Genomic DNA, 23,368 nt, shown 5'->3' on the forward strand with positions numbered 1-23,368 from the left:
GGCAAAAGCAGTGGTGCAGCGTTTCTTTTCTTAAGATCTCGCAGCTGCTTGTAAGTATGTCCATCGTTTAAGACGACACAAAACTAGCGTCAGCGGTGCGTCAGTGGGAAGTCGGTGAAGTCGCCATTGGAGCCATAAGCCAGCAGTTACGACACGCGAGTCACTCGCACGCCATGCAGCATGTACTACAACGCTCGGTTGAGGGAGCGGATAGCTCAGTCGGTAGAGCGCTAGACCTTCAACCAAAGGTCCCGTGTTCAAGCCCCCGTCCAGGCGAAAACTAATACACTGTCGTAACGGCTAATGTGCTGGCAACGAAAGCACTACAGAAACGAGTGAGGCCATGTCGCGTTCTGCCGTCAGATTGCATGTAAAGGAGCAGTTGCACTTGTCGGGACACCGCTATGCGACCGGCAGTCGTGGCCGAGTGGTTAAGGCGTCTGATTAGAAATCAGATTCCCTGTGGGAGCGTAGGTTCGAGTCCTACCGACTGCGCTTGTTTTTTGTGTCAAGAGGTGAAGAACATCTCCAACGGAACCGTGAAATGAGCGAATACATGGGAAGCCCTGCGTTCGAGACGCTTGCGAATTTTACAGTTGTCCAGTGAGCGTCGACAAAACACGTAGCTCCTCCGCTGTAGCATATGAGACGTACAAACTGCTGCAATTTGACTTTACATCGTGTGTCAGCTTTCTTCGATAGTCTGTTACGAGCCTAGCGCAATGAGTTTATAGACAGCAGTCAGACGACGTTTAAATAGTAACAGCTCCACGCAACGACTACCCAACAGTAAAGGACATGAGGCAATGTGTCAGTATACGTAGTGGGAGGGGTGCTCACGTAATGTGAGCCCGGATAGCTCAGTCGGTAGAGCATTAGGCTTTTAACCTAAGGGTCCAGGGTTCAAGTCCCTGTTCGGGCGGAAATTTTAATACTTTGGTAGCCGCACGTCTAGTAGCGGTGTAAGCACTACGGAAAAGAACGCAGCTACGCCGTTTCCTGGCACTGCAGTGCTTTAAACGGTAGCAGTTGCATGTGTCGCTAGGGTCTTGCGCTACTGGCAGTCGTGGCCGAGTGGTTAAGGCGTCTGACTCGAAATCAGATTCCCCCTGGGAGCGTAGGTTCGAATCCTACCGGCTGCGTGCGATTTTGCATTAAAACGAGCAGAAATTTTCGCACACATGTGACATGCGTGGGTGAATGCGGATCCAAACCAGTGACACCATTCTCAACAAGACGGAAATTTATGTTTAAGAATACTGTTTCGCGACGGCCGCTGTCTGTTGTGCCTATCGGTTCACCTCGCACGGACGCTAGTACTGCAGAAATCAGTCGCACGCCCACGAACGCGCCCCCGTCCTTTTGTCGCGCCGTCGCCGTGTTCGTGAGTACGCAGATGTGCTTGAAAGTGTAGGACAGAGCGAGCATTCATTTCTTTCTATGAGTCGCAATTCGATTCATTCGAGTGCGGCAAAAGCAGTGGTGCAGCGTTTCTTTTCTTAAGATCTCGCAGCTGCTTGTAAGTATGTCCATCGTTTAAGACGACACAAAACTAGCGTCAGCGGTGCGTCAGTGGGAAGTCGGTGAAGTCGCCATTGGAGCCATAAGCCAGCAGTTACGACACGCGAGTCACTCGCACGCCATGCAGCATGTACTACAACGCTCGGTTGAGGGAGCGGATAGCTCAGTCGGTAGAGCGCTAGACCTTCAACCAAAGGTCCCGTGTTCAAGCCCCCGTCCAGGCGAAAACTAATACACTGTCGTAACGGCTAATGTGCTGGCAACGAAAGCACTACAGAAACGAGTGAGGCCATGTCGCGTTCTGCCGTCAGATTGCATGTAAAGGAGCAGTTGCACTTGTCGGGACACCGCTATGCGACCGGCAGTCGTGGCCGAGTGGTTAAGGCGTCTGATTAGAAATCAGATTCCCTGTGGGAGCGTAGGTTCGAGTCCTACCGACTGCGCTTGTTTTTTGTGTCAAGAGGTGAAGAACATCTCCAACGGAACCGTGAAATGAGCGAATACATGGGAAGCCCTGCGTTCGAGACGCTTGCGAATTTTACAGTTGTCCAGTGAGCGTCGACAAAACACGTAGCTCCTCCGCTGTAGCATATGAGACGTACAAACTGCTGCAATTTGACTTTACATCGTGTGTCAGCTTTCTTCGATAGTCTGTTACGAGCCTAGCGCAATGAGTTTATAGACAGCAGTCAGACGACGTTTAAATAGTAACAGCTCCACGCAACGACTACCCAACAGTAAAGGACATGAGGCAATGTGTCAGTATACGTAGTGGGAGGGGTGCTCACGTAATGTGAGCCCGGATAGCTCAGTCGGTAGAGCATTAGGCTTTTAACCTAAGGGTCCAGGGTTCAAGTCCCTGTTCGGGCGGAAATTTTAATACTTTGGTAGCCGCACGTCTAGTAGCGGTGTAAGCACTACGGAAAAGAACGCAGCTACGCCGTTTCCTGGCACTGCAGTGCTTTAAACGGTAGCAGTTGCATGTGTCGCTAGGGTCTTGCGCTACTGGCAGTCGTGGCCGAGTGGTTAAGGCGTCTGACTCGAAATCAGATTCACCCTGGGAGCGTAGGTTCGAATCCTACCGGCTGCGTGCGATTTTGCATTAAAACGAGCAGAAATTTTCGCACACATGTGACATGCGTGGGTGAATGCGGATCCAAACCAGTGACACCATTCTCAACAAGACGGAAATTTATGTTTAAGAATACTGTTTCGCGACGGCCGCTGTCTGTTGTGCCTATCGGTTCACCTCGCACGGACGCTAGTACTGCAGAAATCAGTCGCACGCCCACGAACGCGCCCCCGTCCTTTTGTCGCGCCGTCGCCGTGTTCGTGAGTACGCAGATGTGCTTGAAAGTGTAGGACAGAGCGAGCATTCATTTCTTTCTATGAGTCGCAATTCGATTCATTCGAGTGCGGCAAAAGCAGTGGTGCAGCGTTTCTTTTCTTAAGATCTCGCAGCTGCTTGTAAGTATGTCCATCGTTTAAGACGACACAAAACTAGCGTCAGCGGTGCGTCAGTGGGAAGTCGGTGAAGTCGCCATTGGAGCCATAAGCCAGCAGTTACGACACGCGAGTCACTCGCACGCCATGCAGCATGTACTACAACGCTCGGTTGAGGGAGCGGATAGCTCAGTCGGTAGAGCGCTAGACCTTCAACCAAAGGTCCCGTGTTCAAGCCCCCGTCCAGGCGAAAACTAATACACTGTCGTAACGGCTAATGTGCTGGCAACGAAAGCACTACAGAAACGAGTGAGGCCATGTCGCGTTCTGCCGTCAGATTGCATGTAAAGGAGCAGTTGCACTTGTCGGGACACCGCTATGCGACCGGCAGTCGTGGCCGAGTGGTTAAGGCGTCTGATTAGAAATCAGATTCCCTGTGGGAGCGTAGGTTCGAGTCCTACCGACTGCGCTTGTTTTTTGTGTCAAGAGGTGAAGAACATCTCCAACGGAACCGTGAAATGAGCGAATACATGGGAAGCCCTGCGTTCGAGACGCTTGCGAATTTTACAGTTGTCCAGTGAGCGTCGACAAAACACGTAGCTCCTCCGCTGTAGCATATGAGACGTACAAACTGCTGCAATTTGACTTTACATCGTGTGTCAGCTTTCTTCGATAGTCTGTTACGAGCCTAGCGCAATGAGTTTATAGACAGCAGTCAGACGACGTTTAAATAGTAACAGCTCCACGCAACGACTACCCAACAGTAAAGGACATGAGGCAATGTGTCAGTATACGTAGTGGGAGGGGTGCTCACGTAATGTGAGCCCGGATAGCTCAGTCGGTAGAGCATTAGGCTTTTAACCTAAGGGTCCAGGGTTCAAGTCCCTGTTCGGGCGGAAATTTTAATACTTTGGTAGCCGCACGTCTAGTAGCGGTGTAAGCACTACGGAAAAGAACGCAGCTACGCCGTTTCCTGGCACTGCAGTGCTTTAAACGGTAGCAGTTGCATGTGTCGCTAGGGTCTTGCGCTACTGGCAGTCGTGGCCGAGTGGTTAAGGCGTCTGACTCGAAATCAGATTCACCCTGGGAGCGTAGGTTCGAATCCTACCGGCTGCGTGCGATTTTGCATTAAAACGAGCAGAAATTTTCGCACACATGTGACATGCGTGGGTGAATGCGGATCCAAACCAGTGACACCATTCTCAACAAGACGGAAATTTATGTTTAAGAATACTGTTTCGCGACGGCCGCTGTCTGTTGTGCCTATCGGTTCACCTCGCACGGACGCTAGTACTGCAGAAATCAGTCGCACGCCCACGAACGCGCCCCCGTCCTTTTGTCGCGCCGTCGCCGTGTTCGTGAGTACGCAGATGTGCTTGAAAGTGTAGGACAGAGCGAGCATTCATTTCTTTCTATGAGTCGCAATTCGATTCATTCGAGTGCGGCAAAAGCAGTGGTGCAGCGTTTCTTTTCTTAAGATCTCGCAGCTGCTTGTAAGTATGTCCATCGTTTAAGACGACACAAAACTAGCGTCAGCGGTGCGTCAGTGGGAAGTCGGTGAAGTCGCCATTGGAGCCATAAGCCAGCAGTTACGACACGCGAGTCACTCGCACGCCATGCAGCATGTACTACAACGCTCGGTTGAGGGAGCGGATAGCTCAGTCGGTAGAGCGCTAGACCTTCAACCAAAGGTCCCGTGTTCAAGCCCCCGTCCAGGCGAAAACTAATACACTGTCGTAACGGCTAATGTGCTGGCAACGAAAGCACTACAGAAACGAGTGAGGCCATGTCGCGTTCTGCCGTCAGATTGCATGTAAAGGAGCAGTTGCACTTGTCGGGACACCGCTATGCGACCGGCAGTCGTGGCCGAGTGGTTAAGGCGTCTGATTAGAAATCAGATTCCCTGTGGGAGCGTAGGTTCGAGTCCTACCGACTGCGCTTGTTTTTTGTGTCAAGAGGTGAAGAACATCTCCAACGGAACCGTGAAATGAGCGAATACATGGGAAGCCCTGCGTTCGAGACGCTTGCGAATTTTACAGTTGTCCAGTGAGCGTCGACAAAACACGTAGCTCCTCCGCTGTAGCATATGAGACGTACAAACTGCTGCAATTTGACTTTACATCGTGTGTCAGCTTTCTTCGATAGTCTGTTACGAGCCTAGCGCAATGAGTTTATAGACAGCAGTCAGACGACGTTTAAATAGTAACAGCTCCACGCAACGACTACCCAACAGTAAAGGACATGAGGCAATGTGTCAGTATACGTAGTGGGAGGGGTGCTCACGTAATGTGAGCCCGGATAGCTCAGTCGGTAGAGCATTAGGCTTTTAACCTAAGGGTCCAGGGTTCAAGTCCCTGTTCGGGCGGAAATTTTAATACTTTGGTAGCCGCACGTCTAGTAGCGGTGTAAGCACTACGGAAAAGAACGCAGCTACGCCGTTTCCTGGCACTGCAGTGCTTTAAACGGTAGCAGTTGCATGTGTCGCTAGGGTCTTGCGCTACTGGCAGTCGTGGCCGAGTGGTTAAGGCGTCTGACTCGAAATCAGATTCACCCTGGGAGCGTAGGTTCGAATCCTACCGGCTGCGTGCGATTTTGCATTAAAACGAGCAGAAATTTTCGCACACATGTGACATGCGTGGGTGAATGCGGATCCAAACCAGTGACACCATTCTCAACAAGACGGAAATTTATGTTTAAGAATACTGTTTCGCGACGGCCGCTGTCTGTTGTGCCTATCGGTTCACCTCGCACGGACGCTAGTACTGCAGAAATCAGTCGCACGCCCACGAACGCGCCCCCGTCCTTTTGTCGCGCCGTCGCCGTGTTCGTGAGTACGCAGATGTGCTTGAAAGTGTAGGACAGAGCGAGCATTCATTTCTTTCTATGAGTCGCAATTCGATTCATTCGAGTGCGGCAAAAGCAGTGGTGCAGCGTTTCTTTTCTTAAGATCTCGCAGCTGCTTGTAAGTATGTCCATCGTTTAAGACGACACAAAACTAGCGTCAGCGGTGCGTCAGTGGGAAGTCGGTGAAGTCGCCATTGGAGCCATAAGCCAGCAGTTACGACACGCGAGTCACTCGCACACCATGCAGCATGTACTACAACGCTCGGCTGAGGGAGCGGATAGCTCAGTCGGTAGAGCGCTAGACCTTCAACCAAAGGTCCCGTGTTCAAGCCCCCGTCCAGGCGAAAACTAATACACTGTCGTAACGGCTAATGTGCTGGCAACGAAAGCACTACAGAAACGAGTGAGGCCATGTCGCGTTCTGCCGTCAGATTGCATGTAAAGGAGCAGTTGCACTTGTCGGGACACCGCTATGCGACCGGCAGTCGTGGCCGAGTGGTTAAGGCGTCTGATTAGAAATCAGATTCCCTGTGGGAGCGTAGGTTCGAGTCCTACCGACTGCGCTTGTTTTTTGTGTCAAGAGGTGAAGAACATCTCCAACGGAACCGTGAAATGAGCGAATACATGGGAAGCCCTGCGTTCGAGACGCTTGCGAATTTTACAGTTGTCCAGTGAGCGTCGACAAAACACGTAGCTCCTCCGCTGTAGCATATGAGACGTACAAACTGCTGCAATTTGACTTTACATCGTGTGTCAGCTTTCTTCGATAGTCTGTTACGAGCCTAGCGCAATGAGTTTATAGACAGCAGTCAGACGACGTTTAAATAGTAACAGCTCCACGCAACGACTACCCAACAGTAAAGGACATGAGGCAATGTGTCAGTATACGTAGTGGGAGGGGTGCTCACGTAATGTGAGCCCGGATAGCTCAGTCGGTAGAGCATTAGGCTTTTAACCTAAGGGTCCAGGGTTCAAGTCCCTGTTCGGGCGGAAATTTTAATACTTTGGTAGCCGCACGTCTAGTAGCGGTGTAAGCACTACGGAAAAGAACGCAGCTACGCCGTTTCCTGGCACTGCAGTGCTTTAAACGGTAGCAGTTGCATGTGTCGCTAGGGTCTTGCGCTACTGGCAGTCGTGGCCGAGTGGTTAAGGCGTCTGACTCGAAATCAGATTCACCCTGGGAGCGTAGGTTCGAATCCTACCGGCTGCGTGCGATTTTGCATTAAAACGAGCAGAAATTTTCGCACACATGTGACATGCGTGGGTGAATGCGGATCCAAACCAGTGACACCATTCTCAACAAGACGGAAATTTATGTTTAAGAATACTGTTTCGCGACGGCCGCTGTCTGTTGTGCCTATCGGTTCACCTCGCACGGACGCTAGTACTGCAGAAATCAGTCGCACGCCCACGAACGCGCCCCCGTCCTTTTGTCGCGCCGTCGCCGTGTTCGTGAGTACGCAGATGTGCTTGAAAGTGTAGGACAGAGCGAGCATTCATTTCTTTCTATGAGTCGCAATTCGATTCATTCGAGTGCGGCAAAAGCAGTGGTGCAGCGTTTCTTTTCTTAAGATCTCGCAGCTGCTTGTAAGTATGTCCATCGTTTAAGACGACACAAAACTAGCGTCAGCGGTGCGTCAGTGGGAAGTCGGTGAAGTCGCCATTGGAGCCATAAGCCAGCAGTTACGACACGCGAGTCACTCGCACACCATGCAGCATGTACTACAACGCTCGGCTGAGGGAGCGGATAGCTCAGTCGGTAGAGCGCTAGACCTTCAACCAAAGGTCCCGTGTTCAAGCCCCCGTCCAGGCGAAAACTAATACACTGTCGTAACGGCTAATGTGCTGGCAACGAAAGCACTACAGAAACGAGTGAGGCCATGTCGCGTTCTGCCGTCAGATTGCATGTAAAGGAGCAGTTGCACTTGTCGGGACACCGCTATGCGACCGGCAGTCGTGGCCGAGTGGTTAAGGCGTCTGACTAGAAATCAGATTCCCTCTGGGAGCGTAGGTTCGAGTCCTACCGACTGCGTTTCCTTTTTGTGTCAAGAGGTGAAGAACATCTCCAACGGAACCGTGAAATGAGCGAATACATGGGAAGCCCTGCGTTCGAGACGCTTGTGAATTTTACAGTTGTCCAGTGAGCGTCGACAAAACACGTAGCTCCTCCGCTGTAGCATATGAGACGTACAAACTGCTGCAATTTGACTTTACATCGTGTATCAGCTTTCTTCGATAGTCTGTTACGAGCCTAGCGCAATGAGTTTATAGACAGCAGTCAGACGACGTTTAAATAGTAACAGCTCCACGCAACGACTACCCAACAGTAAAGGACATGAGGCAATGTGTCAGTATACGTAGTGGGAGGGGTGCTCACGTAATGTGAGCCCGGATAGCTCAGTCGGTAGAGCATTAGGCTTTTAACCTAAGGGTCCAGGGTTCAAGTCCCTGTTCGGGCGGAAATTTTAATACTTTGGTAGCCGCACGTCTAGTAGCGGTGTAAGCACTACGGAAAAGAACGCAGCTACGCCGTTTTCTGGCACTGCAGTGCTTTAAACGGTAGCAGTTGCATGTGTTGCTAGGGTCTTGCGCTACTGGCAGTCGTGGCCGAGTGGTTAAGGCGTCTGACTCGAAATCAGATTCCCCCTGGGAGCGTAGGTTCGAATCCTACCGGCTGCGTGCGATTTTGCATTAAAACGAGCAGAAATTTTCGCACACATGTGACATGCGTGGGTGAATGCGGATCCAAACCAGTGACACCATTCTCAACAAGACGGAAATTTATGTTTAAGAATACTGTTTCGCGACGGCCGCTGTCTGTTGTGCCTATCCGTTCACCTCGCACGGACGCTAGTACTGCAGAAATCAGTCGCACGCCCACGAACACGCCCCCGTCCTTTTGTCGCGCCGTCGCCGTGTTCGTGAGTACGCAGATGTGCTTGAAAGTGTAGGACAGAGCGAGCATTCATTTCTTTCTATGAGTCGCAATTCGACTCATTCGAGTGCGGCAAAAGCAGTGGTGCAGCGTTTCTTTTCTTAAGATCTCGCAGCTGCTTGTAAGTATGTCCATCGTTTAAGACGACACAAAACTAGCGTCAGCGGTGCGTCAGTGGGAAGTCGGTGAAGTCGTCATTGGAGCCATTAGCCAGTAATTACGACACGCGAGTCACTCGCACACCATGCAGCATGTACTACAACGCTCGGCCGAGGGACCGGATAGCTCAGTCGGTAGAGCGCTAGACCTTCAACCAAAGGTCCCGTGTTCAAGCCCCCGTCCAGGCGAAAACTATTACACTGTCGTAACGGCTGATGTGCTGGCAACGAAAGCACTACAGAAACGAGTGAGGCCATGTCGCGTTCTGCCGTCAGATTGCATGTAAAGGAGCAGTTGCACTTGTCGGGACACCGCTATGCGACCGGCAGTCGTGGCCGAGTGGTTAAGGCGTCTGACTAGAAATGAGATTCCCTGTGGGAGCGTAGGTTCGAGTCCTACCGACTGCGCTTGTTTTTTGTGTCAAGAGGTGAAGAACATCTCCAACGGAACCGTGAAATGAGCGAATACATGGGAAGCCCTGCGTTCGAGACGCTTGCGAATTTTACAGTTGTCCAGTGAGCGTCGACAAAACACGTAGCTCCTCCGCTGTAGCATATGAGACGTACAAACTGCTGCAATTTGACTTTACATCGTGTGTCAGCTTTCTTCGATAGTCTGTTACGAGCCTAGCGCAATGAGTTTATAGACAGCAGTCAGACGACGTTTAAATAGTAACAGCTCCACGCAACGATTACCCAACAGTAAAGGACATGAGGCAATGTGTCAGTATACGTAGTGGGAGGGGTGCTCACGTAATGTGAGCCCGGATAGCTCAGTCGGTAGAGCATTAGGCTTTTAACCTAAGGGTCCAGGGTTCAAGTCCCTGTTCGGGCGGAAATTTTAATACTTTGGTAGCCGCACGTCTAGTAGCGGTGTAAGCACTACGGAAAAGAACGCAGCTACGCCGTTTCCTGGCACTGCAGTGCTTTAAACGGTAGCAGTTGCATGTGTCGCTAGGGTCTTGCGCTACTGGCAGTCGTGGCCGAGTGGTTAAGGCGTCTGACTCGAAATCAGATTCCCCCTGGGAGCGTAGGTTCGAATCCTACCGGCTGCGTGCGATTTTGCATTAAAACGAGCAGAAATTTTCGCACACATGTGACATGCGTGGGTGAATGCGGATCCAAACCAGTGACACCATTCTCAACAAGACGGAAATTTATGTTTAAGAATACTGTTTCGCGACGGCCGCTGTCTGTTGTGCCTATCGGTTCACCTCGCACGGACGCTAGTACTGCAGAAATCAGTCGCACGCCCACGAACGCGCCCCCGTCCTTTTGTCGCGCCGTCGCCGTGTTCGTGAGTACGCAGATGTGCTTGAAAGTGTAGGACAGAGCGAGCATTCATTTCTTTCTATGAGTCGCAATTCGACTCATTCGAGTGCGGCAAAAGCAGTGGTGCAGCGTTTCTTTTCTTAAGATCTCGCAGCTGCTTGTAAGTATGTCCATCGTTTAAGACGACACAAAACTAGCGTCAGCGGTGCGTCAGTGGGAAGTCGGTGAAGTCGTCATTGGAGCCATTAGCCAGTAATTACGACACGCGAGTCACTCGCACACCATGCAGCATGTACTACAACGCTCGGCCGAGGGACCGGATAGCTCAGTCGGTAGAGCGCTAGACCTTCAACCAAAGGTCCCGTGTTCAAGCCCCCGTCCAGGCGAAAACTATTACACTGTCGTAACGGCTGATGTGCTGGCAACGAAAGCACTACAGAAACGAGTGAGGCCATGTCGCGTTCTGCCGTCAGATTGCATGTAAAGGAGCAGTTGCACTTGTCGGGACACCGCTATGCGACCGGCAGTCGTGGCCGAGTGGTTAAGGCGTCTGACTAGAAATGAGATTCCCTGTGGGAGCGTAGGTTCGAGTCCTACCGACTGCGCTTGTTTTTTGTGTCAAGAGGTGAAGAACATCTCCAACGGAACCGTGAAATGAGCGAATACATGGGAAGCCCTGCGTTCGAGACGCTTGCGAATTTTACAGTTGTCCAGTGAGCGTCGACAAAACACGTAGCTCCTCCGCTGTAGCATATGAGACGTACAAACTGCTGCAATTTGACTTTACATCGTGTGTCAGCTTTCTTCGATAGTCTGTTACGAGCCTAGCGCAATGAGTTTATAGACAGCAGTCAGACGACGTTTAAATAGTAACAGCTCCACGCAACGATTACCCAACAGTAAAGGACATGAGGCAATGTGTCAGTATACGTAGTGGGAGGGGTGCTCACGTAATGTGAGCCCGGATAGCTCAGTCGGTAGAGCATTAGGCTTTTAACCTAAGGGTCCAGGGTTCAAGTCCCTGTTCGGGCGGAAATTTTAATACTTTGGTAGCCGCACGTCTAGTAGCGGTGTAAGCACTACGGAAAAGAACGCAGCTACGCCGTTTCCTGGCACTGCAGTGCTTTAAACGGTAGCAGTTGCATGTGTCGCTAGGGTCTTGCGCTACTGGCAGTCGTGGCCGAGTGGTTAAGGCGTCTGACTCGAAATCAGATTCCCCCTGGGAGCGTAGGTTCGAATCCTACCGGCTGCGTGCGATTTTGCATTAAAACGAGCAGAAATTTTCGCACACATGTGACATGCGTGGGTGAATGCGGATCCAAACCAGTGACACCATTCTCAACAAGACGGAAATTTATGTTTAAGAATACTGTTTCGCGACGGCCGCTGTCTGTTGTGCCTATCGGTTCACCTCGCACGGACGCTAGTACTGCAGAAATCAGTCGCACGCCCACGAACGCGCCCCCGTCCTTTTGTCGCGCCGTCGCCGTGTTCGTGAGTACGCAGATGTGCTTGAAAGTGTAGGACAGAGCGAGCATTCATTTCTTTCTATGAGTCGCAATTCGATTCATTCGAGTGCGGCAAAAGCAGTGGTGCAGCGTTTCTTTTCTTAAGATCTCGCAGCTGCTTGTAAGTATGTCCATCGTTTAAGACGACACAAAACTAGCGTCAGCGGTGCGTCAGTGGGAAGTCGGTGAAGTCGCCATTGGAGCCATAAGCCAGCAGTTACGACACGCGAGTCACTCGCACGCCATGCAGCATGTACTACAACGCTCGGCTGAGGGAGCGGATAGCTCAGTCGGTAGAGCGCTAGACCTTCAACCAAAGGTCCCGTGTTCAAGCCCCCGTCCAGGCGAAAACTAATACACTGTCGTAACGGCTAATGTGCTGGCAACGAAAGCACTACAGAAACGAGTGAGGCCATGTCGCGTTCTGCCGTCAGATTGCATGTAAAGGAGCAGTTGCACTTGTCGGGACACCGCTATGCGACCGGCAGTCGTGGCCGAGTGGTTAAGGCGTCTGACTAGAAATGAGATTCCCTGTGGGAGCGTAGGTTCGAGTCCTACCGACTGCGCTTGTTTTTTGTGTCAAGAGGTGAAGAACATCTCCAACGGAACCGTGAAATGAGCGAATACATGGGAAGCCCTGCGTTCGAGACGCTTGCGAATTTTACAGTTGTCCAGTGAGCGTCGACAAAACACGTAGCTCCTCCGCTGTAGCATATGAGACGTACAAACTGCTGCAATTTGACTTTACATCGTGTGTCAGCTTTCTTCGATAGTCTGTTACGAGCCTAGCGCAATGAGTTTATAGACAGCAGTCAGACGACGTTTAAATAGTAACAGCTCCACGCAACGATTACCCAACAGTAAAGGACATGAGGCAATGTGTCAGTATACGTAGTGGGAGGGGTGCTCACGTAATGTGAGCCCGGATAGCTCAGTCGGTAGAGCATTAGGCTTTTAACCTAAGGGTCCAGGGTTCAAGTCCCTGTTCGGGCGGAAATTTTAATACTTTGGTAGCCGCACGTCTAGTAGCGGTGTAAGCACTACGGAAAAGAACGCAGCTACGCCGTTTCCTGGCACTGCAGTGCTTTAAACGGTAGCAGTTGCATGTGTCGCTAGGGTCTTGCGCTACTGGCAGTCGTGGCCGAGTGGTTAAGGCGTCTGACTCGAAATCAGATTCCCCCTGGGAGCGTAGGTTCGAATCCTACCGGCTGCGTGCGATTTTGCATTAAAACGAGCAGAAATTTTCGCACACATGTGACATGCGTGGGTGAATGCGGATCCAAACCAGTGACACCATTCTCAACAAGACGGAAATTTATGTTTAAGAATACTGTTTCGCGACGGCCGCTGTCTGTTGTGCCTATCGGTTCACCTCGCACGGACGCTAGTACTGCAGAAATCAGTCGCACGCCCACGAACGCGCCCCCGTCCTTTTGTCGCGCCGTCGCCGTGTTCGTGAGTACGCAGATGTGCTTGAAAGTGTAGGACAGAGCGAGCATTCATTTCTTTCTATGAGTCGCAATTCGATTCATTCGAGTGCGGCAAAAGCAGTGGTGCAGCGTTTCTTTTCTTAAGATCTCGCAGCTGCTTGTAAGTATGTCCATCGTTTAAGACGACACAAAACTAGCGTCAGCGGTGCGTCAGTGGGAAGTCGGTGAAGTCGCCATTGGAGCCATAAGCCAGCAGTTACGACACGCGAGTCACTCGCACGCCATGCAGCATGTACTACAACGCTCGGCTGAGGGAGCGGATAGCTCAGTCGGTAGAGCGCTAGACCTTCAACCAAAGGTCCCGTGTTCAAGCCCCCGTCCAGGCGAAAACTAATACACTGTCGTAACGGCTAATGTGCTGGCAACGAAAGCACTACAGAAACGAGTGAGGCCATGTCGCGTTCTGCCGTCAGATTGCATGTAAAGGAGCAGTTGCACTTGTCGGGACACCGCTATGCGACCGGCAGTCGTGGCCGAGTGGTTAAGGCGTCTGACTAGAAATGAGATTCCCTGTGGGAGCGTAGGTTCGAGTCCTACCGACTGCGCTTGTTTTTTGTGTCAAGAGGTGAAGAACATCTCCAACGGAACCGTGAAATGAGCGAATACATGGGAAGCCCTGCGTTCGAGACGCTTGCGAATTTTACAGTTGTCCAGTGAGCGTCGACAAAACACGTAGCTCCTCCGCTGTAGCATATGAGACGTACAAACTGCTGCAATTTGACTTTACATCGTGTGTCAGCTTTCTTCGATAGTCTGTTACGAGCCTAGCGCAATGAGTTTATAGACAGCAGTCAGACGACGTTTAAATAGTAACAGCTCCACGCAACGATTACCCAACAGTAAAGGACATGAGGCAATGTGTCAGTATACGTAGTGGGAGGGGTGCTCACGTAATGTGAGCCCGGATAGCTCAGTCGGTAGAGCATTAGGCTTTTAACCTAAGGGTCCAGGGTTCAAGTCCCTGTTCGGGCGGAAATTTTAATACTTTGGTAGCCGCACGTCTAGTAGCGGTGTAAGCACTACGGAAAAGAACGCAGCTACGCCGTTTCCTGGCACTGCAGTGCTTTAAACGGTAGCAGTTGCATGTGTCGCTAGGGTCTTGCGCTACTGGCAGTCGTGGCCGAGTGGTTAAGGCGTCTGACTCGAAATCAGATTCCCCCTGGGAGCGTAGGTTCGAATCCTACCGGCTGCGTGCGATTTTGCATTAAAACGAGCAGAAATTTTCGCACACATGTGACATGCGTGGGTGAATGCGGATCCAAACCAGTGACACCATTCTCAACAAGACGGAAATTTATGTTTAAGAATACTGTTTCGCGACGGCCGCTGTCTGTTGTGCCTATCGGTTCACCTCGCACGGACGCTAGTACTGCAGAAATCAGTCGCACGCCCACGAACGCGCCCCCGTCCTTTTGTCGCGCCGTCGCCGTGTTCGTGAGTACGCAGATGTGCTTGAAAGTGTAGGACAGAGCGAGCATTCATTTCTTTCTATGAGTCGCAATTCGATTCATTCGAGTGCGGCAAAAGCAGTGGTGCAGCGTTTCTTTTCTTAAGATCTCGCAGCTGCTTGTAAGTATGTCCATCGTTTAAGACGACACAAAACTAGCGTCAGCGGTGCGTCAGTGGGAAGTCGGTGAAGTCGCCATTGGAGCCATAAGCCAGCAGTTACGACACGCGAGTCACTCGCACGCCATGCAGCATGTACTACAACGCTCGGTTGAGGGAGCGGATAGCTCAGTCGGTAGAGCGCTAGACCTTCAACCAAAGGTCCCGTGTTCAAGCCCCCGTCCAGGCGAAAACTAATACACTGTCGTAACGGCTAATGTGCTGGCAACGAAAGCACTACAGAAACGAGTGAGGCCATGTCGCGTTCTGCCGTCAGATTGCATGTAAAGGAGCAGTTGCACTTGTCGGGACACCGCTATGCGACCGGCAGTCGTGGCCGAGTGGTTAAGGCGTCTGATTAGAAATCAGATTCCCTGTGGGAGCGTAGGTTCGAGTCCTACCGACTGCGCTTGTTTTTTGTGTCAAGAGGTGAAGAACATCTCCAACGGAACCGTGAAATGAGCGAATACATGGGAAGCCCTGCGTTCGAGACGCTTGCGAATTTTACAGTTGTCCAGTGAGCGTCGACAAAACACGTAGCTCCTCCGCTGTAGCATATGAGACGTACAAACTGCTGCAATTTGACTTTACATCGTGTGTCAGCTTTCTTCGATAGTCTGTTACGAGCCTAGCGCAATGAGTTTATAGACAGCAGTCAGACGACGTTTAAATAGTAACAGCTCCACGCAACGACTACCCAACAGTAAAGGACATGAGGCAATGTGTCAGTATACGTAGTGGGAGGGGTGCTCACGTAATGTGAGCCCGGATAGCTCAGTCGGTAGAGCATTAGGCTTTTAACCTAAGGGTCCAGGGTTCAAGTCCCTGTTCGGGCGGAAATTTTAATACTTTGGTAGCCGCACGTCTAGTAGCGGTGTAAGCACTACGGAAAAGAACGCAGCTACGCCGTTTCCTGGCACTGCAGTGCTTTAAACGGTAGCAGTTGCATGTGTCGCTAGGGTCTTGCGCTACTGGCAGTCGTGGCCGAGTGGTTAAGGCGTCTGACTCGAAATCAGATTCACCCTGGGAGCGTAGGTTCGAATCCTACCGGCTGCGTGCGATTTTGCATTAAAACGAGCAGAAATTTTCGCACACATGTGACATGCGTGGGTGAATGCGGATCCAAACCAGTGACACCATTCTCAACAAGACGGAAATTTATGTTTAAGAATACTGTTTCGCGACGGCCGCTGTCTGTTGTGCCTATCGGTTCACCTCGCACGGACGCTAGTACTGCAGAAATCAGTCGCACGCCCACGAACGCGCCCCCGTCCTTTTGTCGCGCCGTCGCCGTGTTCGTGAGTACGCAGATGTGCTTGAAAGTGTAGGACAGAGCGAGCATTCATTTCTTTCTATGAGTCGCAATTCGATTCATTCGAGTGCGGCAAAAGCAGTGGTGCAGCGTTTCTTTTCTTAAGATCTCGCAGCTGCTTGTAAGTATGTCCATCGTTTAAGACGACACAAAACTAGCGTCAGCGGTGCGTCAGTGGGAAGTCGGTGAAGTCGCCATTGGAGCCATAAGCCAGCAGTTACGACACGCGAGTCACTCGCACACCATGCAGCATGTACTACAACGCTCGGCTGAGGGAGCGGATAGCTCAGTCGGTAGAGCGCTAGACCTTCAACCAAAGGTCCCGTGTTCAAGCCCCCGTCCAGGCGAAAACTAATACACTGTCGTAACGGCTAATGTGCTGGCAACGAAAGCACTACAGAAACGAGTGAGGCCATGTCGCGTTCTGCCGTCAGATTGCATGTAAAGGAGCAGTTGCACTTGTCGGGACACCGCTATGCGACCGGCAGTCGTGGCCGAGTGGTTAAGGCGTCTGACTAGAAATCAGATTCCCTCTGGGAGCGTAGGTTCGAGTCCTACCGACTGCGTTTCCTTTTTGTGTCAAGAGGTGAAGAACATCTCCAACGGAACCGTGAAATGAGCGAATACATGGGAAGCCCTGCGTTCGAGACGCTTGTGAATTTTACAGTTGTCCAGTGAGCGTCGACAAAACACGTAGCTCCTCCGCTGTAGCATATGAGACGTACAAACTGCTGCAATTTGACTTTACATCGTGTATCAGCTTTCTTCGATAGTCTGTTACGAGCCTAGCGCAATGAGTTTATAGACAGCAGTCAGACGACGTTTAAATAGTAACAGCTCCACGCAACGACTACCCAACAGTAAAGGACATGAGGCAATGTGTCAGTATACGTAGTGGGAGGGGTGCTCACGTAATGTGAGCCCGGATAGCTCAGTCGGTAGAGCATTAGGCTTTTAACCTAAGGGTCCAGGGTTCAAGTCCCTGTTCGGGCGGAAATTTTAATACTTTGGTAGCCGCACGTCTAGTAGCGGTGTAAGCACTACGGAAAAGAACGCAGCTACGCCGTTTTCTGGCACTGCAGTGCTTTAAACGGTAGCAGTTGCATGTGTTGCTAGGGTCTTGCGCTACTGGCAGTCGTGGCCGAGTGGTTAAGGCGTCTGACTCGAAATCAGATTCCCCCTGGGAGCGTAGGTTCGAATCCTACCGGCTGCGTGCGATTTTGCATTAAAACGAGCAGAAATTTTCGCACACATGTGACATGCGTGGGTGAATGCGGATCCAAACCAGTGACACCATTCTCAACAAGACGGAAATTTATGTTTAAGAATACTGTTTCGCGACGGCCGCTGTCTGTTGTGCCTATCCGTTCACCTCGCACGGACGCTAGTACTGCAGAAATCAGTCGCACGCCCACGAACACGCCCCCGTCCTTTTGTCGCGCCGTCGCCGTGTTCGTGAGTACGCAGATGTGCTTGAAAGTGTAGGACAGAGCGAGCATTCATTTCTTTCTATGAGTCGCAATTCGACTCATTCGAGTGCGGCAAAAGCAGTGGTGCAGCGTTTCTTTTCTTAAGATCTCGCAGCTGCTTGTAAGTATGTCCATCGTTTAAGACGACACAAAACTAGCGTCAGCGGTGCGTCAGTGGGAAGTCGGTGAAGTCGTCATTGGAGCCATTAGCCAGTAATTACGACACGCGAGTCACTCGCACACCATGCAGCATGTACTACAACGCTCGGCCGAGGGACCGGATAGCTCAGTCGGTAGAGCGCTAGACCTTCAACCAAAGGTCCCGTGTTCAAGCCCCCGTCCAGGCGAAAACTATTACACTGTCGTAACGGCTGATGTGCTGGCAACGAAAGCACTACAGAAACGAGTGAGGCCATGTCGCGTTCTGCCGTCAGATTGCATGTAAAGGAGCAGTTGCACTTGTCGGGACACCGCTATGCGACCGGCAGTCGTGGCCGAGTGGTTAAGGCGTCTGACTAGAAATGAGATTCCCTGTGGGAGCGTAGGTTCGAGTCCTACCGACTGCGCTTGTTTTTTGTGTCAAGAGGTGAAGAACATCTCCAACGGAACCGTGAAATGAGCGAATACATGGGAAGCCCTGCGTTCGAGACGCTTGCGAATTTTACAGTTGTCCAGTGAGCGTCGACAAAACACGTAGCTCCTCCGCTGTAGCATATGAGACGTACAAACTGCTGCAATTTGACTTTACATCGTGTGTCAGCTTTCTTCGATAGTCTGTTACGAGCCTAGCGCAATGAGTTTATAGACAGCAGTCAGACGACGTTTAAATAGTAACAGCTCCACGCAACGATTACCCAACAGTAAAGGACATGAGGCAATGTGTCAGTATACGTAGTGGGAGGGGTGCTCACGTAATGTGAGCCCGGATAGCTCAGTCGGTAGAGCATTAGGCTTTTAACCTAAGGGTCCAGGGTTCAAGTCCCTGTTCGGGCGGAAATTTTAATACTTTGGTAGCCGCACGTCTAGTAGCGGTGTAAGCACTACGGAAAAGAACGCAGCTACGCCGTTTCCTGGCACTGCAGTGCTTTAAACGGTAGCAGTTGCATGTGTCGCTAGGGTCTTGCGCTACTGGCAGTCGTGGCCGAGTGGTTAAGGCGTCTGACTCGAAATCAGATTCACCCTGGGAGCGTAGGTTCGAATCCTACCGGCTGCGTGCGATTTTGCATTAAAACGAGCAGAAATTTTCGCACACATGTGACATGCGTGGGTGAATGCGGATCCAAACCAGTGACACCATTCTCAACAAGACGGAAATTTATGTTTAAGAATACTGTTTCGCGACGGCCGCTGTCTGTTGTGCCTATCGGTTCACCTCGCACGGACGCTAGTACAGCAGAAATCAGTCGCACGCCCACGAACGCGCCCCCGTCCTTTTGTCGCGCCGTCGCCGTGTTCGTGAGTACGCAGATGTGCTTGAAAGTGTAGGACAGAGCGAGCATTCATTTCTTTCTATGAGTCGCAATTCGACTCATTCGAGTGCGGCAAAAGCAGTGGTGCAGCGTTTCTTTTCTTAAGATCTCGCAGCTGCTTGTAAGTATGTCCATCGTTTAAGACGACACAAAACTAGCGTCAGCGGTGCGTCAGTGGGAAGTCGGTGAAGTCGCCATTGGAGCCATAAGCCAGTAATTACGACACGCGAGTCACTCGCACACCATGCAGCATGTACTACAACGCTCGGCCGAGGGACCGGATAGCTCAGTCGGTAGAGCGCTAGACCTTCAACCAAAGGTCCCGTGTTCAAGCCCCCGTCCAGGCGAAAACTATTACACTGTCGTAACGGCTGATGTGCTGGCAACGAAAGCACTACAGAAACGAGTGAGGCCATGTCGCGTTCTGCCGTCAGATTGCATGTAAAGGAGCAGTTGCACTTGTCGGGACACCGCTATGCGACCGGCAGTCGTGGCCGAGTGGTTAAGGCGTCTGACTAGAAATCAGATTCCCTCTGGGAGCGTAGGTTCGAGTCCTACCGACTGCGTTTCCTTTTTGTGTCAAGAGGTGAAGAACATCTCCAACGGAACCGTGAAATGAGCGAATACATGGGAAGCCCTGCGTTCGAGACGCTTGTGAATTTTACAGTTGTCCAGTGAGCGTCGACAAAACACGTAGCTCCTCCGCTGTAGCATATGAGACGTACAAACTGCTGCAATTTGACTTTACATCGTGTATCAGCTTTCTTCGATAGTCTGTTACGAGCCTAGCGCAATGAGTTTATAGACAGCAGTCAGACGACGTTTAAATAGTAACAGCTCCACGCAACGACTACCCAACAGTAAAGGACATGAGGCAATGTGTCAGTATACGTAGTGGGAGGGGTGCTCACGTAATGTGAGCCCGGATAGCTCAGTCGGTAGAGCATTAGGCTTTTAACCTAAGGGTCCAGGGTTCAAGTCCCTGTTCGGGCGGAAATTTTAATACTTTGGTAGCCGCACGTCTAGTAGCGGTGTAAGCACTACGGAAAAGAACGCAGCTACGCCGTTTTCTGGCACTGCAGTGCTTTAAACGGTAGCAGTTGCATGTGTTGCTAGGGTCTTGCGCTACTGGCAGTCGTGGCCGAGTGGTTAAGGCGTCTGACTCGAAATCAGATTCCCCCTGGGAGCGTAGGTTCGAATCCTACCGGCTGCGTGCGATTTTGCATTAAAACGAGCAGAAATTTTCGCACACATGTGACATGCGTGGGTGAATGCGGATCCAAACCAGTGACACCATTCTCAACAAGACGGAAATTTATGTTTAAGAATACTGTTTCGCGACGGCCGCTGTCTGTTGTGCCTATCCGTTCACCTCGCACGGACGCTAGTACTGCAGAAATCAGTCGCACGCCCACGAACACGCCCCCGTCCTTTTGTCGCGCCGTCGCCGTGTTCGTGAGTACGCAGATGTGCTTGAAAGTGTAGGACAGAGCGAGCATTCATTTCTTTCTATGAGTCGCAATTCGACTCATTCGAGTGCGGCAAAAGCAGTGGTGCAGCGTTTCTTTTCTTAAGATCTCGCAGCTGCTTGTAAGTATGTCCATCGTTTAAGACGACACAAAACTAGCGTCAGCGGTGCGTCAGTGGGAAGTCGGTGAAGTCGTCATTGGAGCCATTAGCCAGTAATTACGACACGCGAGTCACTCGCACACCATGCAGCATGTACTACAACGCTCGGCCGAGGGACCGGATAGCTCAGTCGGTAGAGCGCTAGACCTTCAACCAAAGGTCCCGTGTTCAAGCCCCCGTCCAGGCGAAAACTATTACACTGTCGTAACGGCTGATGTGCTGGCAACGAAAGCACTACAGAAACGAGTGAGGCCATGTCGCGTTCTGCCGTCAGATTGCATGTAAAGGAGCAGTTGCACTTGTCGGGACACCGCTATGCGACCGGCAGTCGTGGCCGAGTGGTTAAGGCGTCTGACTAGAAATCAGATTCCCTCTGGGAGCGTAGGTTCGAGTCCTACCGACTGCGTTTCCTTTTTGTGTCAAGAGGTGAAGAACATCTCCAACGGAACCGTGAAATGAGCGAATACATGGGAAGCCCTGCGTTCGAGACGCTTGTGAATTTTACAGTTGTCCAGTGAGCGTCGACAAAACACGTAGCTCCTCCGCTGTAGCATATGAGACGTACAAACTGCTGCAATTTGACTTTACATCGTGTATCAGCTTTCTTCGATAGTCTGTTACGAGCCTAGCGCAATGAGTTTATAGACAGCAGTCAGACGACGTTTAAATAGTAACAGCTCCACGCAACGACTACCCAACAGTAAAGGACATGAGGCAATGTGTCAGTATACGTAGTGGGAGGGGTGCTCACGTAATGTGAGCCCGGATAGCTCAGTCGGTAGAGCATTAGGCTTTTAACCTAAGGGTCCAGGGTTCAAGTCCCTGTTCGGGCGGAAATTTTAATACTTTGGTAGCCGCACGTCTAGTAGCGGTGTAAGCACTACGGAAAAGAACGCAGCTACGCCGTTTTCTGGCACTGCAGTGCTTTAAACGGTAGCAGTTGCATGTGTTGCTAGGGTCTTGCGCTACTGGCAGTCGTGGCCGAGTGGTTAAGGCGTCTGACTCGAAATCAGATTCCCCCTGGGAGCGTAGGTTCGAATCCTACCGGCTGCGTGCGATTTTGCATTAAAACGAGCAGAAATTTTCGCACACATGTGACATGCGTGGGTGAATGCGGATCCAAACCAGTGACACCATTCTCAACAAGACGGAAATTTATGTTTAAGAATACTGTTTCGCGACGGCCGCTGTCTGTTGTGCCTATCCGTTCACCTCGCACGGACGCTAGTACTGCAGAAATCAGTCGCACGCCCACGAACACGCCCCCGTCCTTTTGTCGCGCCGTCGCCGTGTTCGTGAGTACGCAGATGTGCTTGAAAGTGTAGGACAGAGCGAGCATTCATTTCTTTCTATGAGTCGCAATTCGACTCATTCGAGTGCGGCAAAAGCAGTGGTGCAGCGTTTCTTTTCTTAAGATCTCGCAGCTGCTTGTAAGTATGTCCATCGTTTAAGACGACACAAAACTAGCGTCAGCGGTGCGTCAGTGGGAAGTCGGTGAAGTCGCCATTGGAGCCATAAGCCAGTAATTACGACACGCGAGTCACTCGCACACCATGCAGCATGTACTACAACGCTCGGCCGAGGGACCGGATAGCTCAGTCGGTAGAGCGCTAGACCTTCAACCAAAGGTCCCGTGTTCAAGCCCCCGTCCAGGCGAAAACTATTACACTGTCGTAACGGCTGATGTGCTGGCAACGAAAGCACTACAGAAACGAGTGAGGCCATGTCGCGTTCTGCCGTCAGATTGCATGTAAAGGAGCAGTTGCACTTGTCGGGACACCGCTATGCGACCGGCAGTCGTGGCCGAGTGGTTAAGGCGTCTGACTAGAAATCAGATTCCCTCTGGGAGCGTAGGTTCGAGTCCTACCGACTGCGTTTCCTTTTTGTGTCAAGAGGTGAAGAACATCTCCAACGGAACCGTGAAATGAGCGAATACATGGGAAGCCCTGCGTTCGAGACGCTTGTGAATTTTACAGTTGTCCAGTGAGCGTCGACAAAACACGTAGCTCCTCCGCTGTAGCATATGAGACGTACAAACTGCTGCAATTTGACTTTACATCGTGTATCAGCTTTCTTCGATAGTCTGTTACGAGCCTAGCGCAATGAGTTTATAGACAGCAGTCAGACGACGTTTAAATAGTAACAGCTCCACGCAACGACTACCCAACAGTAAAGGACATGAGGCAATGTGTCAGTATACGTAGTGGGAGGGGTGCTCACGTAATGTGAGCCCGGATAGCTCAGTCGGTAGAGCATTAGGCTTTTAACCTAAGGGTCCAGGGTTCAAGTCCCTGTTCGGGCGGAAATTTTAATACTTTGGTAGCCGCACGTCTAGTAGCGGTGTAAGCACTACGGAAAAGAACGCAGCTACGCCGTTTTCTGGCACTGCAGTGCTTTAAACGGTAGCAGTTGCATGTGTTGCTAGGGTCTTGCGCTACTGGCAGTCGTGGCCGAGTGGTTAAGGCGTCTGACTCGAAATCAGATTCCCCCTGGGAGCGTAGGTTCGAATCCTACCGGCTGCGTGCGATTTTGCATTAAAACGAGCAGAAATTTTCGCACACATGTGACATGCGTGGGTGAATGCGGATCCAAACCAGTGACACCATTCTCAACAAGACGGAAATTTATGTTTAAGAATACTGTTTCGCGACGGCCGCTGTCTGTTGTGCCTATCCGTTCACCTCGCACGGACGCTAGTACTGCAGAAATCAGT

General features: G+C 51.3%; 48 non-coding genes across 48 annotated transcripts; all 48 read left to right on the forward strand.

Moving 5' to 3' along the window:
• The first annotated feature begins 413 nt into the window (after nt 1-413).
• Trnas-aga (transfer RNA serine (anticodon AGA)) lies at nt 414-495 on the forward strand. The gene has a single exon. It is a non-coding gene; the product is annotated as a tRNA-Ser (tRNA).
• A 354-nt stretch (nt 496-849) lies between these two features.
• Nucleotides 850-922, forward strand: Trnak-uuu (transfer RNA lysine (anticodon UUU)). Its single transcript has one exon. It is a non-coding gene; the product is annotated as a tRNA-Lys (tRNA).
• A 138-nt stretch (nt 923-1,060) lies between these two features.
• Nucleotides 1,061-1,142, forward strand: Trnas-cga (transfer RNA serine (anticodon CGA)). Its single transcript has one exon. It is a non-coding gene; the product is annotated as a tRNA-Ser (tRNA).
• Nucleotides 1,143-1,882: 740 nt separating this feature from the next.
• On the forward strand, nt 1,883-1,964 carry Trnas-aga (transfer RNA serine (anticodon AGA)). The gene has a single exon. It is a non-coding gene; the product is annotated as a tRNA-Ser (tRNA).
• Nucleotides 1,965-2,318: 354 nt separating this feature from the next.
• Nucleotides 2,319-2,391, forward strand: Trnak-uuu (transfer RNA lysine (anticodon UUU)). Its single transcript has one exon. It is a non-coding gene; the product is annotated as a tRNA-Lys (tRNA).
• Nucleotides 2,392-2,529: 138 nt separating this feature from the next.
• On the forward strand, nt 2,530-2,611 carry Trnas-cga (transfer RNA serine (anticodon CGA)). Its single transcript has one exon. It is a non-coding gene; the product is annotated as a tRNA-Ser (tRNA).
• A 740-nt stretch (nt 2,612-3,351) lies between these two features.
• Trnas-aga (transfer RNA serine (anticodon AGA)) lies at nt 3,352-3,433 on the forward strand. Its single transcript has one exon. It is a non-coding gene; the product is annotated as a tRNA-Ser (tRNA).
• A 354-nt stretch (nt 3,434-3,787) lies between these two features.
• Trnak-uuu (transfer RNA lysine (anticodon UUU)) lies at nt 3,788-3,860 on the forward strand. Its single transcript has one exon. It is a non-coding gene; the product is annotated as a tRNA-Lys (tRNA).
• A 138-nt stretch (nt 3,861-3,998) lies between these two features.
• On the forward strand, nt 3,999-4,080 carry Trnas-cga (transfer RNA serine (anticodon CGA)). The gene has a single exon. It is a non-coding gene; the product is annotated as a tRNA-Ser (tRNA).
• A 740-nt stretch (nt 4,081-4,820) lies between these two features.
• Trnas-aga (transfer RNA serine (anticodon AGA)) lies at nt 4,821-4,902 on the forward strand. The gene has a single exon. It is a non-coding gene; the product is annotated as a tRNA-Ser (tRNA).
• Nucleotides 4,903-5,256: 354 nt separating this feature from the next.
• Nucleotides 5,257-5,329, forward strand: Trnak-uuu (transfer RNA lysine (anticodon UUU)). Its single transcript has one exon. It is a non-coding gene; the product is annotated as a tRNA-Lys (tRNA).
• Nucleotides 5,330-5,467: 138 nt separating this feature from the next.
• Trnas-cga (transfer RNA serine (anticodon CGA)) lies at nt 5,468-5,549 on the forward strand. The gene has a single exon. It is a non-coding gene; the product is annotated as a tRNA-Ser (tRNA).
• Nucleotides 5,550-6,289: 740 nt separating this feature from the next.
• Trnas-aga (transfer RNA serine (anticodon AGA)) lies at nt 6,290-6,371 on the forward strand. Its single transcript has one exon. It is a non-coding gene; the product is annotated as a tRNA-Ser (tRNA).
• A 354-nt stretch (nt 6,372-6,725) lies between these two features.
• On the forward strand, nt 6,726-6,798 carry Trnak-uuu (transfer RNA lysine (anticodon UUU)). Its single transcript has one exon. It is a non-coding gene; the product is annotated as a tRNA-Lys (tRNA).
• A 138-nt stretch (nt 6,799-6,936) lies between these two features.
• Trnas-cga (transfer RNA serine (anticodon CGA)) lies at nt 6,937-7,018 on the forward strand. Its single transcript has one exon. It is a non-coding gene; the product is annotated as a tRNA-Ser (tRNA).
• A 740-nt stretch (nt 7,019-7,758) lies between these two features.
• On the forward strand, nt 7,759-7,840 carry Trnas-aga (transfer RNA serine (anticodon AGA)). The gene has a single exon. It is a non-coding gene; the product is annotated as a tRNA-Ser (tRNA).
• A 354-nt stretch (nt 7,841-8,194) lies between these two features.
• Nucleotides 8,195-8,267, forward strand: Trnak-uuu (transfer RNA lysine (anticodon UUU)). Its single transcript has one exon. It is a non-coding gene; the product is annotated as a tRNA-Lys (tRNA).
• A 138-nt stretch (nt 8,268-8,405) lies between these two features.
• On the forward strand, nt 8,406-8,487 carry Trnas-cga (transfer RNA serine (anticodon CGA)). Its single transcript has one exon. It is a non-coding gene; the product is annotated as a tRNA-Ser (tRNA).
• A 740-nt stretch (nt 8,488-9,227) lies between these two features.
• On the forward strand, nt 9,228-9,309 carry Trnas-aga (transfer RNA serine (anticodon AGA)). The gene has a single exon. It is a non-coding gene; the product is annotated as a tRNA-Ser (tRNA).
• A 354-nt stretch (nt 9,310-9,663) lies between these two features.
• Nucleotides 9,664-9,736, forward strand: Trnak-uuu (transfer RNA lysine (anticodon UUU)). The gene has a single exon. It is a non-coding gene; the product is annotated as a tRNA-Lys (tRNA).
• Nucleotides 9,737-9,874: 138 nt separating this feature from the next.
• Trnas-cga (transfer RNA serine (anticodon CGA)) lies at nt 9,875-9,956 on the forward strand. Its single transcript has one exon. It is a non-coding gene; the product is annotated as a tRNA-Ser (tRNA).
• Nucleotides 9,957-10,696: 740 nt separating this feature from the next.
• Trnas-aga (transfer RNA serine (anticodon AGA)) lies at nt 10,697-10,778 on the forward strand. Its single transcript has one exon. It is a non-coding gene; the product is annotated as a tRNA-Ser (tRNA).
• Nucleotides 10,779-11,132: 354 nt separating this feature from the next.
• Trnak-uuu (transfer RNA lysine (anticodon UUU)) lies at nt 11,133-11,205 on the forward strand. The gene has a single exon. It is a non-coding gene; the product is annotated as a tRNA-Lys (tRNA).
• Nucleotides 11,206-11,343: 138 nt separating this feature from the next.
• Trnas-cga (transfer RNA serine (anticodon CGA)) lies at nt 11,344-11,425 on the forward strand. Its single transcript has one exon. It is a non-coding gene; the product is annotated as a tRNA-Ser (tRNA).
• A 740-nt stretch (nt 11,426-12,165) lies between these two features.
• On the forward strand, nt 12,166-12,247 carry Trnas-aga (transfer RNA serine (anticodon AGA)). The gene has a single exon. It is a non-coding gene; the product is annotated as a tRNA-Ser (tRNA).
• A 354-nt stretch (nt 12,248-12,601) lies between these two features.
• Nucleotides 12,602-12,674, forward strand: Trnak-uuu (transfer RNA lysine (anticodon UUU)). The gene has a single exon. It is a non-coding gene; the product is annotated as a tRNA-Lys (tRNA).
• A 138-nt stretch (nt 12,675-12,812) lies between these two features.
• Trnas-cga (transfer RNA serine (anticodon CGA)) lies at nt 12,813-12,894 on the forward strand. Its single transcript has one exon. It is a non-coding gene; the product is annotated as a tRNA-Ser (tRNA).
• A 740-nt stretch (nt 12,895-13,634) lies between these two features.
• On the forward strand, nt 13,635-13,716 carry Trnas-aga (transfer RNA serine (anticodon AGA)). The gene has a single exon. It is a non-coding gene; the product is annotated as a tRNA-Ser (tRNA).
• A 354-nt stretch (nt 13,717-14,070) lies between these two features.
• Nucleotides 14,071-14,143, forward strand: Trnak-uuu (transfer RNA lysine (anticodon UUU)). Its single transcript has one exon. It is a non-coding gene; the product is annotated as a tRNA-Lys (tRNA).
• A 138-nt stretch (nt 14,144-14,281) lies between these two features.
• On the forward strand, nt 14,282-14,363 carry Trnas-cga (transfer RNA serine (anticodon CGA)). Its single transcript has one exon. It is a non-coding gene; the product is annotated as a tRNA-Ser (tRNA).
• Nucleotides 14,364-15,103: 740 nt separating this feature from the next.
• Nucleotides 15,104-15,185, forward strand: Trnas-aga (transfer RNA serine (anticodon AGA)). Its single transcript has one exon. It is a non-coding gene; the product is annotated as a tRNA-Ser (tRNA).
• A 354-nt stretch (nt 15,186-15,539) lies between these two features.
• On the forward strand, nt 15,540-15,612 carry Trnak-uuu (transfer RNA lysine (anticodon UUU)). Its single transcript has one exon. It is a non-coding gene; the product is annotated as a tRNA-Lys (tRNA).
• A 138-nt stretch (nt 15,613-15,750) lies between these two features.
• On the forward strand, nt 15,751-15,832 carry Trnas-cga (transfer RNA serine (anticodon CGA)). The gene has a single exon. It is a non-coding gene; the product is annotated as a tRNA-Ser (tRNA).
• A 740-nt stretch (nt 15,833-16,572) lies between these two features.
• Trnas-aga (transfer RNA serine (anticodon AGA)) lies at nt 16,573-16,654 on the forward strand. The gene has a single exon. It is a non-coding gene; the product is annotated as a tRNA-Ser (tRNA).
• Nucleotides 16,655-17,008: 354 nt separating this feature from the next.
• Trnak-uuu (transfer RNA lysine (anticodon UUU)) lies at nt 17,009-17,081 on the forward strand. The gene has a single exon. It is a non-coding gene; the product is annotated as a tRNA-Lys (tRNA).
• Nucleotides 17,082-17,219: 138 nt separating this feature from the next.
• On the forward strand, nt 17,220-17,301 carry Trnas-cga (transfer RNA serine (anticodon CGA)). The gene has a single exon. It is a non-coding gene; the product is annotated as a tRNA-Ser (tRNA).
• Nucleotides 17,302-18,041: 740 nt separating this feature from the next.
• Trnas-aga (transfer RNA serine (anticodon AGA)) lies at nt 18,042-18,123 on the forward strand. The gene has a single exon. It is a non-coding gene; the product is annotated as a tRNA-Ser (tRNA).
• Nucleotides 18,124-18,477: 354 nt separating this feature from the next.
• Nucleotides 18,478-18,550, forward strand: Trnak-uuu (transfer RNA lysine (anticodon UUU)). The gene has a single exon. It is a non-coding gene; the product is annotated as a tRNA-Lys (tRNA).
• A 138-nt stretch (nt 18,551-18,688) lies between these two features.
• Nucleotides 18,689-18,770, forward strand: Trnas-cga (transfer RNA serine (anticodon CGA)). The gene has a single exon. It is a non-coding gene; the product is annotated as a tRNA-Ser (tRNA).
• Nucleotides 18,771-19,510: 740 nt separating this feature from the next.
• On the forward strand, nt 19,511-19,592 carry Trnas-aga (transfer RNA serine (anticodon AGA)). The gene has a single exon. It is a non-coding gene; the product is annotated as a tRNA-Ser (tRNA).
• Nucleotides 19,593-19,946: 354 nt separating this feature from the next.
• Nucleotides 19,947-20,019, forward strand: Trnak-uuu (transfer RNA lysine (anticodon UUU)). The gene has a single exon. It is a non-coding gene; the product is annotated as a tRNA-Lys (tRNA).
• A 138-nt stretch (nt 20,020-20,157) lies between these two features.
• On the forward strand, nt 20,158-20,239 carry Trnas-cga (transfer RNA serine (anticodon CGA)). The gene has a single exon. It is a non-coding gene; the product is annotated as a tRNA-Ser (tRNA).
• A 740-nt stretch (nt 20,240-20,979) lies between these two features.
• Nucleotides 20,980-21,061, forward strand: Trnas-aga (transfer RNA serine (anticodon AGA)). Its single transcript has one exon. It is a non-coding gene; the product is annotated as a tRNA-Ser (tRNA).
• A 354-nt stretch (nt 21,062-21,415) lies between these two features.
• Nucleotides 21,416-21,488, forward strand: Trnak-uuu (transfer RNA lysine (anticodon UUU)). The gene has a single exon. It is a non-coding gene; the product is annotated as a tRNA-Lys (tRNA).
• Nucleotides 21,489-21,626: 138 nt separating this feature from the next.
• Nucleotides 21,627-21,708, forward strand: Trnas-cga (transfer RNA serine (anticodon CGA)). Its single transcript has one exon. It is a non-coding gene; the product is annotated as a tRNA-Ser (tRNA).
• A 740-nt stretch (nt 21,709-22,448) lies between these two features.
• Nucleotides 22,449-22,530, forward strand: Trnas-aga (transfer RNA serine (anticodon AGA)). Its single transcript has one exon. It is a non-coding gene; the product is annotated as a tRNA-Ser (tRNA).
• Nucleotides 22,531-22,884: 354 nt separating this feature from the next.
• On the forward strand, nt 22,885-22,957 carry Trnak-uuu (transfer RNA lysine (anticodon UUU)). Its single transcript has one exon. It is a non-coding gene; the product is annotated as a tRNA-Lys (tRNA).
• A 138-nt stretch (nt 22,958-23,095) lies between these two features.
• On the forward strand, nt 23,096-23,177 carry Trnas-cga (transfer RNA serine (anticodon CGA)). The gene has a single exon. It is a non-coding gene; the product is annotated as a tRNA-Ser (tRNA).
• Nucleotides 23,178-23,368: the final 191 nt, after the last annotated feature.

Source organism: Schistocerca serialis, unplaced genomic scaffold, assembly GCF_023864345.2.
Source record: "Schistocerca serialis cubense isolate TAMUIC-IGC-003099 unplaced genomic scaffold, iqSchSeri2.2 HiC_scaffold_1377, whole genome shotgun sequence".
Taxonomy (NCBI): Eukaryota; Metazoa; Arthropoda; class Insecta; order Orthoptera; family Acrididae; genus Schistocerca; species Schistocerca serialis.